Here is a 17,859-nt window from a genome sequence, read left to right as displayed (position 1 = left end):
ACCAAATCATGCCTACACGAGCATATTACCAGCACCCCATGCGCTGAATAATACAGTGGACTTGGTGGTAACGACCAGAGACACATGCTGGAATTCTTCATTTTTGTCGCACAGGTTCTGTGGCCGATTGGAATAATTACCAGCAGGGACGCACATTCTTTGTAGGAAGGCGGTTTATCAGCGGTGACGGCAAATCGGCTGCTATTTGCAAGAATACTTGCTCCGGCACTAAGATGGAGCAAGCCGTGAGAACCGTTGTAGACGAGCTAGTGCTGAGACCTCAACCAAATCGCGTCTACAGTAGCATAATACCAGCACCACTTCGGCTGGATAGTTCAGAGGACATGGTGGCACCGACCAGAGACACATGTTGCAATTCTTCATTTTTGTCGCACAGGCTTTGTGGTCGACTGGGTTCGTCACCAGCACGGGCGCACATGCTTCATAGGAAGGTGGTTTATCTGTGGTGGCGGCAAAAGCGGCTGCATTATGCAGGAAATACATGCCCCTGCACTAAGATGAAGCAAGCCCAGAGAACCGTTATAGACGAGCTACTGCTGTGGCCTCAACCAAATTATGCCTACTTCAGCATATATCCAGCAGTCGATACGGAGGATAATTCAGTGCACTTGGTGGCACCGACCAGAGACACATGGTGCAATTCTTCGTTTTTGTAGCAGAGGTTCTGTGGCCGACTGGGCTCATAACCAGCACGGAAACATGCTTCATAGGAAGGCGGTTCATGGGCGGTGGCGGCAAAGTGGCTGCTTTTTCTAGGGAATACATGCCCCTGCACTAATGTTAAGCAAGCCAGAGATCCGTTATAAAGGAGCTCCTGCTGTGACCTCAACCAAATCATGCCTATACGAGCATATAACCAGCACCCCATCCACTGGATAATTCAGTGGACTTGGTGGCACCGACCAGAGAAACATGTTGAAATTTAATTTTTGTCGACATGTTCTTTGGCCGACTGGGCTCTTCACCAGCACGGACGCACATGCTTCATAGAAAGGCGGTTTATCGGCGGTGGCGGAAAAGCGACTGATTTTTGCAGGAATACATGCCCCGGCACTAAAATGAAGCAAGCCCAGAGAACCGTTATAGACGAGCTACTGCTGTGACCTAAACAAAATCGTTCCTACAGGAGCATATAGCCAGCAGTCCATTCGCTGGATAAATCAGTGGACTTGGTGGCAGCGACCAGAGACACATGTTGCAATTCTTCGTTTTTGATGCAGAGGTTCTGTCGTCGACTGAGCTCATCACCAGCACGGAAACACATGCTTCATAGGAGGGCGGTTTATTGGCGGTGGCGGCAAAGCGGCTGCTCTTTCTACGGAATACATGCCTCGGCACTAAGGTGAAGCAAGCCCAGAGAACCGTTACTGATGAGCTACTGCTATGAGTTCAAACAAATCATGCCTACACGAGCATATATCCAGCAGCCCATACGCTGGATAATTCAGTGGACTTGGTGGCACCAACCAAAGACTCATGTTGCAATTCTTCCTTTTTGCAGCAGAGGTTCTGTGGCCGCCTGCGCTCATCACAAGCACGGAAACACATGCTTTATAGGAAGGCGGTTTATCGGCGGTGGCGGCAAAGCGGCTGCTTTTTCCAGGGAAACATGCCACTGCACGAAGGCGAAGCAAGCCCAGGGAACCGTTATAGACGAGCTACTGCTGTGACCTCAACCAAGTCATGCCTATACGAGCATATCACCAGCAGCCCATCCGCTGGATAATTCAGTGGACTTGGTGGCTAGACCAGAGAAACAGGTTGCAATTCTTCATTTTTGTCGCATAGGTTCTGCGGCCGACTGGGCTACTCACCAGAACTTAGGCACATGCTCCGTAGGAAGGCGGTTTATCGGCGGTGGCGGCAAAGCAACTGCTTTTTCCAGGGAATTCATGCCCCTGCACTAAGGTGAAGCAACCTTGAGACCCGTTATATGCGAGCTACTGCTGTGACCTCAACCAAATCATGCCTATTCGAGCGTATAACAAGCATCCCATCCGCTGGATAATATAGTGGACTTGGTGGCACTGACCAGAGAAACATGTTGAAATTCTTAATTTTTGTCGCACATGTTCTGTGCCCTCTGGGCCTATAACCAGCACGGAGGCACAAGCTTCATAGGAAGGCGGTTTATCGGCGGTGGCGGCAAAGCAGCTGCTTTTTCTAGGGTATAAATGCCCCTGCACTAAGGTGAAGGAAGTCCAGAGAACCGTTATAGACGAGCTACTGCTGTCACCTCAATGTCCACGCTGAAAGCGGTACACTGAAAGCGGTATGCTGAAAGCGGACATTGAGGACTTGTACTATTCAATGCCAAATAAAGAGATGATAAAAAGTGTCCAGGAATGCTTTACGCAGCACAACGACGAGGCCGCATTCGTGTCCCGATGCGGTGTATCTGTTGGGGCTTTTTTGGAGATACTCATGTTTTATCTCAAATCAACGGTCATAGGGTGGAACGGGAAATTTTTCGTACAGCGAACTGGTGTTTGTATCGGGTCTCGCGTAGCCCCCATCCTTAGCAACATTTTTCTGGCTAAGGTAGATAGAGCCATAGAAAAGAAATCAGGAGGGATAATTTTGAAGGCATGTAAGTATGTTGATGACTACTTAGTTTGTTCTTCTGAACCCAACCAGCAACACACCGTCGTGAATGTGCTAAAGCTTTTTAAGGAGTGCAGCCCTGGTCTCAATTTCACCGTAGAATCCAGTTCCTATATTTATCTTCGCATTTTCGCCCCAAGCATGTTTGTTGGGCGTACCACCCTAGCGACAAAAAAAGCGTTTCTTGATTATTCATCCGGTCATTCCAAAGTCATAAAGAAGGGGCAGTCACTTCCTGCGTTAAAGTGGCCATCACCAAGTCTTGCTCGCATGCTATCAAGGAAAGCGTCGAGTCCCAGGTAAAGAGGCTGAAAGAAAGCGGGTACCCTCAGCATATAATCGTGGAAGCTTGTGGAAGAATTATAAGGTGGATCAAGGGTGGGCCGCGATCTAAACTCCGGGAAACAAAGCGTCGAAATTTTGCAGTCATACCATACGTGCACAGATTGGCGCATGGCCTGAAAAATGTTGCGGGCGTTATCAAATTCCGATTGTGTTTTCTACCCCTCGGAAGTTTGGAGCAATCTGTTCACAGGTGAACAACCGGATGGAAGAAGGAGGCGGAAGAACGGTACGAAAAACAAGGCATGAATGCAGCATCAAACAAAAGACCCCCTTCGTTACCTGTGCCGGGGAGGTTGTGTACAGATTGCCGTTGTCGTGTGGCGCACTATACAACGGCCAAACTGGACGATGCGTCAACGAGAGATTAGGACAACAGCGAAGATTGCTCGGGGGAGATTCTCTTGAGAACCTCTCTAAACATTGCCGCACGTGCAGTACAAACGACAAGGAAATGAAAATCTAGTGTAAACCGCTTTTCGAAAAAACGACCATCCTATTCAGGCACAGGGAGCAACTCACGCGTGAGGTCATGGAAGCATTTCATATGCGCATCAGTGGCGATAAGTGCATTACTCAGACTTCCGTTCGCTTCTCTGATAGGGGGTATCTGTTCCTAACCATATCATTAGGATTCACGGGGTAAACTGTGGTGTTCATGACGTTTGTGTGTTTTTGTTCTTGTTGGTTTCATTATTTATTCGAGCATTGTCTGGAATAAACCTTCAGTTGTGAGTAGCGCTCGTCTTTGTCTCGTTTGTCCTCGTTGTTCCGCGCCAACTTCTTCAGAGTGCAGAAGTAATCTGCGATTCGCAGATGACATTGCCTTGCTAAGTTATTCTGGAGACGAACTTCAAAGCATGATCAGTGAGTAAGACAGGCAGAGCAGTAATGCGAGTCTAAAAATTAGTGTGCAGAAAACGAAAGTAATGTTCAACAGTCTCGGAAGGGAACAACAGTTTACGATTGGTAGCGAGGTATTGAAAGGGGTAAGGGAATAGGTCCACTTAGAGCAGGTAGCGACCGCAGTACCGAATCGCGAGTTGAATAACTACAAGAATAGGGTGGAGCGCATTTGGAAGATTCAATGAGACCATGAATGGCAGATTACCAGTATTCCTCAGGAGAAAAGTGTTTAACAGCTGTATCTTACCGGTATTCACCTACGGGGCTGAAACGTGGAGTCTTACTAAAAGAGTTCAACTTAAGGACAGCACAGTGATCTACGGAAAGCAAAATTACAGGTATAACGTTAAGAGACCGGAAGAGGGCAGATTGAGTCATGTATCAGATAAATGTTAACTTCCTAGTCGAAATCAAAAGAAATAAATGGGCTTGGGTATCACATGCAACGCAAACAAAATATAGTCAAAAGTACTTAGGGTAACAAATTGGGCTCCAAGCGAAAGAATGTAGAGGGGGGCGGCAGAAAGTTAGGTGGGAAGATGAGATTAAGTGTGCGGTGATAGAGTTGCTGCAGCTGGTTATGGTGGTGGTGGCTGCAGACATAGGGGAGAGGTCTTACTTTTGCACTGGTCGTAGTCAAGCTGATGGTGATAATGCGTATCTTCTGAAAAGTTTTGAAAAGGCTTTAAAAAGTTCTGTGAAAGATTCAGGGAAAAAAATGGAGTATTTTGCCTCAGCTCAAGACAGCAGCAAACTATGCTATAAATCTCTTACGATCGCTAAGCTGGCACTTAAGAAGGCGTCGAGGAATCTGTAGGTAATATCCTTTTACGCATCAACTGCATTGAAACGGCGCTTAGTTGCAAGATTTTTCACGCTGTCTACAATGTCTATACAACGAAGAGTGCAAATTGGGTCAGGGAAGAAACACGAGTTATTGATGATCATCACCATAATTACCATCAGCTTGTCTACGCCCACTGCAGGGCAAATACCTCTCTCATCTCTCTCCATCAACCAAGACTTGTGCCAGGTGCGGCCGCTCTATCGCCACAAACTTCTCAATGTCGCCCGCACATCGCGGTCAATTCTTTGTGACCGCTTTTTAGACCAAAATCGTTGACTTTTTTGAACCTCCCGCGCTTTCTGACGTCAGACGACGCGTACTCTCTAAGCCTAGCAGCTCTGTAAATAAGGAAGCAATCTGAAAATCTGGCGCGTTTCATCACTGGAATTTTGTGGTGCGGGCATCATCACACAAAGCGAAAGCTTCGTGCGCCTTTTGTCTGCCGTGAACGTGAGAGACAGTGTGGCGGCAAGGACGAATCGCTGGTGAAGCGAGAGGCCGTGCTTCGAAGGGCGCCGCCATGTTGCCGGAACTTTTCGAGCTATTCTTGCGCTGAAGTGCCCCGCGGGAGCGCATGCATTCCATTGGCAAAATGGGAGGGAGTGATCTCCGCCTGAACTACGCGCTCCGTTTGTGATCCGGCGGAGCGCTCTCGATCTGCCATGGGAATTCAACATTAGAGCGATACTGGGACCAAAGCTTACAAAGGAAAGAGTGAATTGGAGAGATATGGACAGGCATTTTGCCCTGCAGTGGACGTCGAAAGGCTGCTGGTCCTGATAATGATTATGATGGAGTTGGGACTGCCTTATTTTTGACCATGAGGTCTAGGCACTTCGTTGAAAAAAAAATAGCAACCGCTTTCCTTGCGAGAAATAATGGCACACAACATACTCTTCTCAGGCCAGCGACCCGGCGTAGTCATTCAAACATTTGTGGCAAAGATGGAGTGATTAGCCATATTTTTCTTCTGTGCCCTTGGCGTGTACTGCAATTTTGTGTGGACTGAATTGCAGTATCGGAAATTTGCATGCCACTTATTGACACTTCATTTGTATGCTCACACTAAATCAGAAGTAATGCATGATTGGAGTGTTTAGCCAGATTATCTATTTCGTAATTGTGACATTCCGAACAACATATCACGGTCTGTCCTATGCATGGCGTTCCCATCACGTCAGCAAAAACAAACTGCATGTTTTATTCTTCCTTTATTCGGTGCTGCACTGATGCCACTACTGAATACTATTTCTTACAGTGTCTGGTCACTTCTGCATTCAAGATCAGAGTAGACGGCGTGGCGACGGATCTTGTCTGCTATTTCGCTAAAATTCTAGCAATTATTCTTGGTTCCGCGGCGCCGCGGCTACCCAACCTACCAGTATTCAATTTGGATCCAACGCAGGAAATATCGGAAAGCCTGCAAACTGCACTCGTCAAAACTGTGGAGCAGAAATTTCGTATCAACTGCAGCAGCAGGCCCGTGGCAGCTGCCAGCAGTTTGTAAGTCGGCGACCTTGTCAACCGTCATACACAAATGCCATACTTGGAAGTAAAGAGGATAAAATGTGTTTTTCCTTATTCCTGCTCTATCTCTGTGGCGTACACCCGGCTTTTAATCCTCGAGCGCTTGCAGAGGCAACCGTAGCATGGATGGATGGATAGAAAACTCCCCTTTGAAACGGAGTGGTCGTAGCTGCCACAATGCTCGATTCCCTTCCACCCCCCCCTTTCTTATATTTTTTGAGGAAAGCGCTTAAATTTCTGTTCGAATACAATTTTTTTTCATGAACTTGTGACATTACGTAACCGCCCAGCATTAGAGCCCTTAATCTCGAATATTTTTTGCGAGTGTCACCCACAGATTCATTTACTCTACCTACTTTATCTCTAAATCCTACGGCCTGGGGGAAAATTACTGAGCTTGCATCTAGATCCAGATGGATGCTGCCACATTTCAGTAAAAGATATTGTCATGTAGTGGTGGCAGCAGTTACAAAGAGAGTGCGAAGGGCTGCCAAAAGAAACTTTATTGGGCAGTCCTGCGCCCACAACGAACTGAATGACTCATTGGCGGCGAAAGCAACAAGCTTGCCTTGAGGTCGTCGAAATTATGTTCTTCCGCACGTCCGCGGAATGCCGTGTACTACGCCTATGGCACATGCTACATATCGAAACTGGTTCCGAACTCTATAGCCTGTATTGGCTTGTGACTCAGCCGTTATATGGGCCCATGCGCAGATCTGGCCAAGCTACCTTGAAATGGAAAACACTACTTGCACTCGCTATTGTGTTCCCGCTTGCACTCCCGCTTTGTGCAAGTTTCCGGCTTGCACTCGCTATTGCACTCGCTATTTTATTCACACAATCTGTCAATCCAAGGACGTAGGACACCACGGCGTCCTTCCCTTTATCTTTTGGTTCTTGTTCAGGGGCATCTGCCTGTCCTTTTTTTGCGCGTTTCAGGAAACTCTCGCGCATCGATATCAACACAGAAAGCGGAAACCCGGCGTTTTTCAATCTCGCCACCCAGTTTTGAAAGCTACTTTCAACGCTGTGGTAGCATCACTTAGAAATCGCCGACCCTAAGCATGTAATCGCAATGCCATTTTTCACAAGTTTTGAGCGAGGAGAAAGGTAGTTTCAGAAATGTCCAGAAATCGCAGGTGATTGCCTCTCGGGAGCTGCAAGACATTCAGTACATCATCATATATATCTATCGGCACACTTCCGTCGACAACGACAAGGTAATTGTCGACAAAACGGAACATGGGCGCAGTTATCTCTCCGAATGCTTCATGTATGTGGCAGTCAGCCTTGGCTAGAAAAATATAGCTCAAGCAGGTCACCACGCTTGAGCCTATACAGACTCCGGCTTTCTGTACCAACGTACCACCACGCCAAGGCACAAAGGTAGATTTCTGGCAAAATGCCAGTAATTCCAGGGAGAACTCAAATGCTATGCCACACTGGCTTCTAAAAATGCATCCATCATTGCCTTCAATAATGCACTCTCCGGCACATTCAAGCAAAGCGTCCTGCTGAAGCGAGTAGCAAAAATCAACCACATAGTGCTCAATGCGTAATACCAGGCTTGGCTATTTTCTTGAAAAAAAAACTGCTCTGCTGTCTCTTAATTCTTGACTGAACGGGTGTTCGATGTGCATTTTGTTTAGATGTTGCCGTAAGTGTAATTAAGTTTCATGCTGCCACGTCCCCTTCTCTGAAACTAACTATTGTTCCAAAGGGCATGCACGGTTTGTGAGACTTGATAGTGTAAAAATACATCAAGATCGAGCCGCTTTGCTCTATCTATCTATCCTAGTAGAAAGGCATTCTAGATTCAAATTCTGGGCTAGGAGCCTCGCCTTGTTCTTTTTAATTTTGACGGCGTAACCGGAAGAGATACGAAATTCTTCTTAACGGCTTCAAAGCCTTTCTCTGAGAACACGCTGTCATCCAAAATTGGAAAGAATAATTCCTTATCAGCAACCACCGACCGTAGGCCCTCAGTTGAAAGACAGCATAATGGAGGTTCCATCTTACACACAGGCTGCTTGTTTGCCATTGGACAAGTCAACGAATCGACACACTCTGAGACGCGCCGCGAAAACTGAATTAGGAAACGCAAACCTCACCTACCACAAGGGACAGCAGTGTTCGTGCGATAAATGCAACATACGGGTATTTGCGAAATTAATTCATGAAGTGAAAATGGTACCTGCATGCAAAGTGCGATTATCGCCAATCTTCGTAATGGAACAAAGGCAATCCTCGGCGAGTAAGGTTAACATACGTGGCGCTGGTAGAAGTACTTCGTGCTTTTAAAGTGTACCCCCGATACCTACGAGAAATGTGCTGAGTGGTCACGGCAGCACACTGCTTAATTGTCAGTTTACAAAAAAAACTTTTTGCTTTCTTTCACCTTTCAGTGCACAGGTTGCCACTGAGCAAAATTCAGCTTATGCGTGAATGGCAACAAAGTGAGGGGGCAAAAGGAATTTAGGCCCAGCAGGCACCAGACACTACGCTCAGCCCACTTGGAGTCAAGCGCCTTCGGATGCTTCGGATCTCAAATGAATGCACGCGTAGCCGCACTACGCAACCACAAAGCACACAAAACATCAGTAAAAACTACAGTGATGAAAACGAAATTGAACAACGAAATCCAAAACATAGCACAGTCAACAAATAACTAAATATTAATACAGTGTGCTGTGTACTCGGCATGCCTTGAGAGTCCATGGTGGATGAAGTGAAGAGCCGCTAGCTTTCCCTCTTGTGTACAGTAAGAAGCTCTATGACCACCTTGGTACCAATATGGCAGCCATGCTGGTCACGTGATATACAAATTTTTTTTATGCAAACGCTAACCATGGTGTTTGCCATTTTTGTACAATGACCCTGTGTTGCCTACTCACACGATCTTGAGTAACGGGAGTAGTAGAGCTAACGCTCCCAAAGTCCATGCTTAAGTTGTTTTCTCCCGATCATTATCTGGAGGACTATGAAGGTATAACAGGGCAGGTATGTCCGCTTACCGGCACACGCACGGTACAATGCCCTGGTGGTGAAACTAGGTGGCCTCCGTCACTGCGGAAATGTGGGCCGTCCCAAGTGGCCGTTGCTTTCTTGAGCTGCGTGGTGAATGTTGCATTAATCACACAATAGTGCCGTTTCAACAAGCGTAGTATCTTTTCAGCCATCGATTGAGACTTCAAGGTCGGCGGCTTGCGTTTTTTTATTGCTGGTTGCCTTTGAAGTTCGGTTTCTGCTTTGTCGGCTGCTGAGACCGTGCATGACGCAGGTTGTTTTCATTCTTCTGTGCGATGGCGTCATTTTGAAGTTGGGTTGTGTTTTTATCGAGCTGGTCCTCGTGTGCGGCGTCTTCGTAGTTGTTGTGGCAAGCTCATGTGTCGTGGTCGGTGGAGGATCTTCGTCGACTAGTCGGCAAGCAACGTCACCACCAAAGGTTGCCGTCTTCAGTTTTGCCTCCGGGGCCTGGGGGACCTTTTTTGCACTGCTTCTGCGCAGCTACGGCTTGGCAATGCGAATCTGACGGCGATGGGGAGCGGGAAAGGCGGTGTAGCACATCCTCCTCTCGACGCAGGTAGGCGTCGATTTCTTTATGGCGTTGGCCGCAGCATTGTCGTGGTGCTTCTATGGCAAACCCATGAAGACCATGGCATACGTCGGTACGGGCAGTGCCGAAGAATACGGCCTGCCTCACCGCTATGAAACCACGGCGGGTGGTTGTCGGAAGTCCTCCAGAAGTTCCGCGTACGCTGGGCTGGCGGCGGACAGGGAGGACGTGTTCTGGAGCAGCGGGTTCTAGTCGAAAAGGAGATCTTAAGGGGTGTCGGGCTCAGAACTACGCACTGCAGCGCAGTAGGCCATAGTTAGAGCTCCCGCTGGAGGTGTTGATGGCGGTGACAAGGCGAATACTGCACTTCTTGAAGCTGGTTGGCAAATGGCAGCAGGCGACAGAGCTCTTCCCACGCAGTGTAGCGCACGAAATCCTGCAGGTTGCCTCCGAAGGCTGTGCCATCCAGCATGGCTGTCTAGGTCACTTGGAGCTGCAGAGGGAAATAGCGGGCTCGAGCTTCCACAGTTTCCTCAATGGTGGCCGCTTCGTGAATTCAGCGACGGCATTCGATGGACTGCGGGTAATACCAGAGAAAAGTGCCTGTTTAGCACCTTGCACCAAAAGCTACCCCTTGTTCTCTTCCGTCACGTCAGTATCCGCAACTTCGGAAAAGGTTATTCATGTCTTCTACGTATGGGGTCACTGTCTGATTCATGTGCTGTATGCGTGACTGTAGAAGCAGCTGTGATCTTTCGTTCCTGGCGATGCTTGTGAACGCCCTGAGAAACATGCAAAGTTGCTTTACTTCGTCTTCAGACGTCTATATCATGCTGCTGCTGCTTCCTTAGACGGCACAGCTTAGTGCAAATGCCGAAACATTATAGGCGATAGCAACAGGGATCGCGGAGGTACTATTCTGGTAAACATTTATACTATATTTGTTTGTTGCTAAGGCGTCATTTGAACATTTATAGTGATGCGTAAAGTGGCGCCACCAGGGAAAAAAGTTTTAAGGCATGCTCTAAGCAACCGTGGTTCTAAAGCTTCGAAAGTCGACTGCACCAGCCCTTCTCTTTCTATGACACAAAAGTTCTCTGGGTTGCTTCCAAGTTAGCTTATTTAACCGCTTCGCATGTTAAATTGCACCATTTGCGGCAAGTTAAATGTACACCTTGCGTGTATATAACCCACAGTCAAGGACAAAAGTTTGTGGAACGCGTATTTACAGTAAAAGCAGTGGAAACAGATGAATGTATTCGATAGAAGCATAAGGAAACATCCTTGCCCCATCAGCAGGAATAAATACGATATGAGTAGGCAGCAAAGAAACCTAGTAAAAAATATTTGTCCGTGATACTGCACCCAGAAAATTTTTGTCCATGGCTGTATCTGACAACTCTACCAGGAAACATAGAGACGGCCATCTTTGCTTACTGCTTGGAAACGTATTTCTCTGTGCAGGCGGGGTCCAAAAGCTTTGGCCACGAAATTTAAGCAGAAGTTTTCTTTCTATTCGGGCATGCGATCTGGCTTAGGTAGAACCCACGATCGTTAACGAGGCATCTGCAAGGAAAACTGGGATATTGCCGCGAATATTTGGTGTTCCTTTTTCAAATCTGCCGCCACACCACTTTATCGCTTTGTTTGCGACGCAAGACGCGACTAGATTTATCTCCATTGATCGCAGCCAGGCAGATCTGATTCTAAGTTGTTCCCGAATGTTCTAGTAACTTTGCGCTTTTTATCTCGAAAGTTCGCTATCAGCTTTAAATTGAGCACGGCCGACAGCGGCGGGCATTTTGTTCGACGACCGCCGAGCACGCTTGTCGCTTCTGCGCCACCAAGTGATTCAGTCCATTTTGGGTGCAAGTCAGCCCGATAAACATTCTTTTAGAAGACCCTTTTGTCCGTCTTCATCACTGCTTCGGCTGCCGTCACCACTACGTGACAATATGTTTTCCGTTTTTATTGCAAGAACCGATTAGAGCGCATGTTTTACTTTCACAACATGTTCGGACATGTTTGGTCATAACACGCATGTGCAAAACCGTGGTGGTAAACGAGGTGGTGGTGCCCTGATAGAACCAGAAAAAACTTTTAAATACACCAATCTTATCGACTTTTCTATAACCCGCGAGGACTACGAAATACTGCCTTTGTTGCAAAACGGTAGTAGTGTCTTCTCCGTTATATACCGGCCTCCTAAAGGCAGCATTTCCAATTTCATCGGCTTTCCTGATGAATATCTGCAAAGGATGACAGCAAACAGGCTTAATCTAGTTTTAAGCGGTGATATTAACATAGGCTATCGATCTCAATCGACAAATAAACGTGAGGTAGACTACATATTGTAGAGCAACGGATTTAATAATGTCATAAATGACCTCACACGGCCGCCGGCAGGGACTTAAATTTACGCCTTCATTAGTAACTATCCAGTTGACTGTCTTCATTAAGGAGTGATTAATGCTAAGATAAGCGATCATCTGCCCATATTTAAGTTTGTAGATTCATTTACTCCCCCAAAACAGCGGAAGTTTCCTGTGGTACAGCACCGGCGTATAAACCAGGGCACATAAAATTATTTTCGAGTAGCACTTGCAGGCGTGCACTGGCGTCTTGTGCTCAGCAATAATGATCCAGAGAACGCAAATGGTGCCTTCACTACTACATTTAAGTCTGTCCACGACCATAGTTTTCCGACTCGTGACTATAAAAAACCCCGCAAGTGCCGCCAAAAGGATGCCTTCATATGATAAAACAAAAAATGAATCTTTACAACTGCTTTATCAAATCCGATCCTTCGAGCGTGTTTTAAGACGTATCGAAATCAAGTTACCTCTTTTCTACGCCTAATAAATCAAGACTATATGAAAAAACTACTTAATCCAGACGTATTTAAAGAGAGTGACCTTGTATGAAAAACAATAAATGAAGTTTTGAAGCGCGGTGGACATGACAGGGGCATGTTTGAGGTTTTGGTTGATAACACACCAGTCAGTGCAAAACTTTGGGCAGAAAAATTTAATGATTATTTCGCGTCACTGGTAGGGGGCAGCCAAGGCACCCAGAATATCACATGCATTGACTCGCGGGTTTCTTCTACGGCATTCTTGATGCCAACGGGCGCCAATGAAATCAGAACTTGTCTTCTGACTCTTCGTAACAGCAGGTCACGAGACAGCTTATCTTAAACTTCAACCAATAAAATATTGCCGCATGCAAGAAGACGCCAAAGATGAAGACTTGGTCTACGAGCGCGAGGCAAGAAGAAGAAGAAGCTGAAGTGCGCAGGGACTTTTTCTGGTTAACCAGTAAACCATTTTACCTTCAGCTCTCCTCGGGGTTCTACCGAGTCCTGACACTGGTGGAGGTGCTGGGTATGCACATGACTCCTTCCGGCAGTCCACAGCGAGTCCCAGACATCGACACGCCTGTCCATCGCACTAGCCGCCGACGTCTAGGCCTTTCCCCGGAGTACAACCATCTACCGGGCGACTCTTCAAACGTGAAAGTTCGCCGGGTCTTCCAAGCCATGGCACATCCCACCCCTACGTCGGTGACTCTTCACAACACCAAGGTACCGGAGTGCTTCCGCGGGAACGCGTTTGAAGATGTGGAAGACTGGCTCGACCAGTTTCAACGAGTGGCCAAATTCAACGAGTGGAGCGTGGACCAGAAGCTTTGCAATGTTTATTTTGCACTTCAGGATACTGCTAGAACATGGTATGAAAACCACGAGGCCAGCTTGTCCACATGAAATGACTTCCGCCGCCAGCTGGTGGACACTTTTGCCACTACTGATCGACGAGAGAATGCGCTGCGCCTGCTTGAAGTGCGCGTCCAGAAGCCAAATGAAAGCGTAGCTGTGTTTGCGGAAGACTTGGCTCAACTTTTTCGCCGTGCCGACCCTGATATGACAGAGCAAAGGAAGCTACGACATCTCATGCATGGCGTCAAGGAGCAGGTGTTTGCCGGCTTGGTGCGCAACCCACCTCAAACCGTGAGTGAGTTCGTCAAGGACGCTACAGCTATAGAGCGAGCCCTCCAAGAACAGTGCCGCCAGTACGACCGACCCTTCACCGGTGCTCCACCGACTGCGGCGGCACTCACTGCATCCGATGGGAACACTCTTCGAGACCTCATTCGAGAAATTGTCCTTGAGGAGCTGCAGTGAATTACTGCTACGAGCGTTGTCACCAGAGGCCGTAGCAGCAGCCGTTAGGAAAGAGCTCCGGCATGCTCTGTCACCCTCTGCACCATACCACGAGTCTCATCCAGTTGACAGCGCGGCAGCCGTTTGCCAACCGTACCACGTGCCCCAACCCAACAGCAACACGGCCGTCAACACGGCGCCTTACGATGAGCCGGAGCCGCAACCCGCGAGATATGCGGAAGTCCTTCGTCATCCGCCGCCAGACAACGCCCCACCGAGCTCAGCGAGCCGTCAGCAGACGCGGTTCTTCCAGGAGCCTCAGTGGGCACGTCCCAGCCGCCCTCAGCCGCGCCGAACTGACCTGTGGCGCTCTTACGACAGCCGACCACTCTGCTACTTCTGTGGACAACCTGGCCATGTGTATCGGTACTGCCGCTACCACCAAGAGGGGCAGGCCTTTCCGCCTGGTTCTGCTCGACGCCATTTAGACGCTGGCCGTGCCCAACTCGAGGACCCGCCGCTCAGCAGGGAAGCCGACTCACCGGGCTTCCGCCGCCGCTCCCCATCTCCACGGCGTTATTCTTCACCGACGCGTAGTAGCGATGCTGACGTTAGCGGACGGCGGACTCCGAGCCCTCGCCGGGGAAACTAACAGCCGCAACCTCGCGAGGGGAGGTTGCAACCAGTCGAAAAGTTTCAAAGCCCTTACTACCGCCGCAACTGCCGACCGCAACCCATGACTGTGACGCCTATGTTCACATTGACGCTGCCACACTACCACCGAAAATGCCGCCTATATTAGCGCTGAACATGCCGAACCAGATAAGTAGCCCCGACGACGAAAATAACAGCGCCAACCTTACCGCACATCCGCCGCAAATTCCGAGAGAGACGAGCAACCCAGACGACGTTGATAGCGCTGACCTCGCCGCTTGCATTGATGGGCTGGAGGTGCACGCTCTGGTGGATACCGGGGCGGATTTTTCAATCATTAGTCAAAAACTGGCTGACAAGCTGCGCAAAGTAAAAACCGAATGGACTGGGCCAGTAATAAGAAGTGCTGGGGGTCAGCTACTGGAACCGACTGGGAAGTGCACTGCCCGCATAGGAATTGGAAACTCAGTGTTCGTTGGCAGCTTCGTTATCCTCTCAGACTGTTGCAAAGACCTCATCTTGGGCATGGACTTTCTGCGCCTTCATGGGGCTGTGATCAGCTTTCGGGACAACGTCGTTGCCTTCCCCAAAATTCATGGAGACATTGGTTATGCGTAAGTACCACTGATGCCCTTACGACTTGCCATTGAGGGGGTGACATTACCTCCGCTATTGTGCTCTCTTGTTGAAGTGAAGTGCGACGTGGCGCATACCGGCGATGGCGTCGCCGAACGGGCCGTCACCCTGATACTCAGCCGAGGTGTTTCTATAGCTCGAGGACTAGTCAGTGCTGCTGACAAACTTCAGCGACGAGCGTCAGAAAAATTCCGGAAGGCACAACTGTGGCCTTCTTCGATAGCGTCCCAAGTGACAAAGACTATTTCGTGCTGCAACTGGAAGGATCAGTGAGCAACGCGGCCGCACCGATAGTCGATGTGAGCCCAAATCTGTCGTCTTCAGAACGGGAACGTCTTTTGGATCTCATAGATCACTTTCAAAACTGTTTTGCTTCAGAATCGCGGGTCGGCCAAACACCTTTGACCAAACATCACTTTATCACGGATGACGCGATTCCCCCGATTCGACAAAATCCTTACCGTGTGGCTCCGAAAGAACGCGAGGCTATTCAGCGTCAGGTGGCCGAAATGCTTCGAGATGACGTTATCCAGCCGTCACAGAGTCCCTGGGCTTCCACCGTGGTACTTGTTAAAAAAAAGGACGGCAGCTTACGATTTTGCATTGACTACCGAAAGCTCAATCAAGTGGCGAAAAAAGACGTGTACCCCCTCCCTCGCATCGATGATTCCCTTGATCGGCTACGAAATGCACGTTACTTCTCTTCAATGGATTTGGAAAGTGGATATTGGCAAATTGAAGTAGATGAGAGGGATCGGGAGAAGACAGCATTCATCACTCCTGTCGGATTGTTTGAGTTTAAGGTTCTTCCATTCGGTTTATGCTCGGCACCAGCAACATTTCAGAGGCTGATGGACACTGTACTCTCAGGACTCAAGTGGCAAACATGCCGGCTCTATCTTGACGACGTGATCGTGTTTTCGGCAACCTTCGAGGAGCATCTGTGCCGTATGATAGCTGTTTAGCTGTTTTTCAGGCCATACGATATGCGGGCCTCACACAAAACCCGAGAAGTGCCACTTTGGTTACGAGGAGCTGCAATTCTTTCGACACGTTATTAGCCAAGAAGGTGTCCGGCCTGACCCCGAAAAGCTCTTTTCAGTAGCCAAGTTCCCAACACCTATGGACAAAAAGACGCTTAGGCGTTTCCTGGGGCTTTGCGTCTATTACCGTCGATTTATTGCTGGCTTCTCACGAGTTGCCTGGCCATTAACTTCACTGACACGCGACAATGCTGTCTTTCGCTGGAGTGAAGAAGAGCACCAAGCTTTTAATGAACTCCCGAGACGCCTACGGACGCCACCTGTCCTGGCGCACTTTGATGACGACGCCCCTACCCTGCTTCATACCGATGCAAGCAATGTGGGTTTAGGTGCTGTATTGGTGCAGCGCCAAGATGGCGTGGAAAAAGTGATTGCTTATGCCCGCAGGACTCTGTCTAAAGCTGAAGCGAACTACTCGGCAACAGAAAAGGAGTGCCTTGCAGTTGTATGGGCGGCAATGGAATTCCGCCCTTACTTGTACGCTCGCCCCTTTCAAGTCGTTAGTGACCATCACTCTCTCTGTTGGCTGACGAACTTAAAGGACCATTCAGGGAGACTCGCGCGTTGGAGCCTTCTGTTACAAGAGTTCGACATGACGGTTATTCACAAATCCGGAAAGAAGCATGGGGATGCTGACTGCCTTTCGCGAGCACCAGTCGGACTCTCCACAATGCGCGATGAAGACACTGCTTTTTAGGAGTCATAGATGGCGCAACTCTTGCCCAAGAGCAGAGAGAGGACCAGGAATTGCTTCCTCTTATTGGTTTCATAGAGAAGCGAACTACGGATGTGCCTAAGATTTTCGCCCGCAGCCTCTCGTCATTCTTTCTTCGCAACGACGTAATGAAGAACTTCCGTCCTGCGGGGAACAGTCATCTACTCGTCGTCCCAACAGCTCTTCGCACGGAAGTCTTGCAAGCGTGTCACGACGAGCCAACCGCCGGCCACCTAGGCTACGCCCGCACGTTGGCCAGAGTACAGCGCGGATACTACTGGCCGAAACTACCGGTGACAGTGAAGCACTATGTACGGACGTGCGTAGACTGCCAACGTCGTAAATCACCCCCTGAAAAACCAGCCGGTCTACTCCACCCTCTTCAAGTGCCAAAGACACCTTTCAAGCAAATTGACATGGATCTCCTGGGACCATTTCCGACGTATACTGCCGGGAATAAATGGATTATTGTCGCCACCGTTTATCTAACTCGCTACGCGGAGACAAAGGCTCTGCCCAGGGGTACCGCCGCCGAAGCAGCTCGGTTCTTCGTTGAGAACATTGTCCTCAGGCATGGCGCTCCGGCACACATTATAACTGACCGAGGAACTGCCTTTACGGCCGAGCTTTTGGAAACCGTTCTCCGCCTCAGCGGTACCAGTCATGGTAAAGCGACGGCCTATCACCCCCAAACCAATGGATTGACGGAACGCCTCAATAATACAATCGCCGACATGCTCTGTATGTACGTGGACGTAGACCACAAGAATTGGGACGAAATTCTTCCGTACTTCACGTTCGCCTACAGTACGGCACAAGACACCACTCGCATGACGCCTTTCAGCCTTC

Source organism: Amblyomma americanum, chromosome 8 (assembly GCF_052857255.1).
Source record: "Amblyomma americanum isolate KBUSLIRL-KWMA chromosome 8, ASM5285725v1, whole genome shotgun sequence".
Taxonomy (NCBI): Eukaryota; Metazoa; Arthropoda; class Arachnida; order Ixodida; family Ixodidae; genus Amblyomma; species Amblyomma americanum.
Note: the sequence above shows the minus strand (reverse complement) of the source record.